General features: G+C 37.1%; 1 protein-coding gene across 4 annotated transcripts in view; it reads left to right on the forward strand.

Annotated features, from left to right (window-relative positions):
* Ns4 (Nucleostemin 4) overlaps positions 1–2500 on the forward strand; it is a 13694-nt gene that overhangs the window by 9719 nt on the left and 1475 nt on the right. The gene's annotated exons all lie outside the window — the stretch shown is intronic.

The raw sequence follows: 2500 nt of genomic DNA on the forward strand, positions 1-2500 counted from the left end.
TTAAGGAGTCTTGTCAGAATTTTGTATAATTAACATAAATGTGCAGACCTAGAATATTCATCTGGGGTATTGTTCATGGGTGTGCTCTAGGGTGTTCCTTAAATACTCAACTTTTGAGCTTTGTTCTGTACCTCATAATTGGTGGCCTTTGATGGCATAGAATAATATTAAAATGGTGTCAGACAAATATTAGAAATGTTGAAGCCACTTCAGTTTTCCCTATTAGTAATGAATGAAATTGGCAATATGACTCTTGTGGCCATGACCACTCCATGTCATGTGCAGATTAGTGCTATACTCCCTGCTACTTTGCTTTTTGTTTTTATATTTAATGTCATAGATATGTTTAAAATGTTTTTGAATGTTTATTTACTTTGATTTAGATTACTTTTAAAAATGAGTTACCATTACTGATCTCAACCTGAATTTGATGTTGGGTGAAAAACATTTAAAATTGATATGATTTTATTCCTTTCCTTAGGTTAATTTTCTCAAGAATATACTCTACATTTACGCAGAGTACAAAGTATATTTATTATAGAAGGGGTACATTCTTTGATGCGTCTCCGTGACTTGTGTAACAGCATTTAGTTGCTTTTCATCATCACATTTTTCAGTGATGTAATATATCAGTTTCACTCCTTTGGCAATGTAATTAGTGACACACATTTGATTCAAATTTCTTTGGGACCTGGTATTCACTATACATGTGAAGAGGCAGAAAATCAGGCCCTACCGATTGATTGTATCACTACTCATGGTACATCTTCAGAATCTTCTCAACAAACAAGCCTTTTCTTTTGTAAAAGTTTTACTTCTTCATTCACAGCCCTCTGTTTAACACATTAGTATCAAGCAAAGATGGTACTTCCATACATTGATAATTTCATCACATTTCACTTCAGCCACAGTTTTCTTACAGGTTCAAAGTCAACTCCAAGGAATCTTACCAGGACATCTTGGTATTTGGGTAGCTTAGTAAACTTCAATTTAGTGAGTGTTTTTGAGGCAAGTAAACTGGTGCACTAGGGTGTGATTTGGGCAGAAGCATCTTCTATATGTCGCTTGTTAGGCTTACACTGTATTGATGCACTGTTTTTGCACCCAATTCATTTTGTATAGAGGGAATTAGGGACCTACATAGAGGAAGAGACAAAGCTATTCAAGTCAACTCGGGTCATGTGTCAGAAGAGAATGGGGCGATATTAACCCACACAGGACGGGTGGTACAGCATGTGTACCGTGCATTCAAAAGCCCAGTTGCCGGGCGGCACAGTATTGTGCCGGCCATTCAATTGATTTAGGCCTAATAATTCGAACGCCCCGGCATTTGGACATTCAAGGCTAGAATTCCCCCGTCGGGAATGGGTTAAGTCATCTAAGTTGTCATTCTGGTGAAGTGTCTTTCACCAAATATTGATGAAGATTTTATTTGTAATTACCAATTTCATATGAAAATCTTTTGTCTACTACATACCAAATAATAATGCATATGCACTGAACCCTTCTATAATGGCTCTGTTTCACTGGTGGAATCATTTTTATACTGCATTATTCCTTTTGTTGAAATTACAAGCCATTCATTCCTTCAGTTGTGTTACTATGTATAACTTAACCCCTTCAACACGAGGACACGTATACTGCGTCCTCGCAGCGCTTATGCCAAACCCGAGGACGCGCATACTGCGTCATGGCTGAGTTCTGGTGGAATTGAGTTTTCTTTCTTCCGGATACTGTACGAGATCTTTCAGAATAGAGGTCGGATATGATACGATATATTACTTGACTTTCATTATTATTACATAAGAGTGGGATTTGCTTATACCAGGGGAGGCATTGATGGGCCCTGCTAGCAATCATTTTATTATTTATTTATGGAACATTATGTAAAAATATAAAGCATATTATGATTAGTTTACAATACTATTTCAATAATTTTCTTTGGTCATCTGAGTGAGGCCTCCCACCAAGGTCATTCTTTCCATCTTCCTCCCAACCCATGTAAATAACTTGTCACATGCATATGGGGGAAGAAGTTAACTATGCATATTTTGATATATAACACATGATGATTATGTTGAGGTTTGGGCTTTAAACTTGTAGAGGTTTTGGCTTAAAACTTGTCATATTCAGTAGCGACGTTTAAAATTTGGCGCCTGCCGGCAGCTCGGATACGGCGTGAGGAGCGTTTTCTACTGCCCGTAGTGAAGGGGTTAATGCTGATTAGTATCGCAATGTTATTAGGCCTAAAATAAGACTCATATATCATACCATAAGTCTAGAAAATAATAGGAAACACATTTTAAGATGCTCTCCCCGGGCATCACATCTTAAGATGTGGCCCTTCCTTGAAAGGTTAATGTGCACTGTATGACTATTGAATTTCAACCAATGAAGAACAGTGACTTCAATCAACAAAATGTGCTGCCTATCCCTTTAATTTCTTATGGATGAAATTACAGATGCTGTTAAATGGGTTGGACATTTTTAGTATGTGTAT

Source organism: Penaeus japonicus, unplaced genomic scaffold (genome assembly GCF_977035675.1).
Source record: "Penaeus japonicus unplaced genomic scaffold, GWHDUDI00000001_assembly GWHDUDI00000035, whole genome shotgun sequence".
In the NCBI taxonomy this organism is placed as follows: Eukaryota; Metazoa; Arthropoda; class Malacostraca; order Decapoda; family Penaeidae; genus Penaeus; species Penaeus japonicus.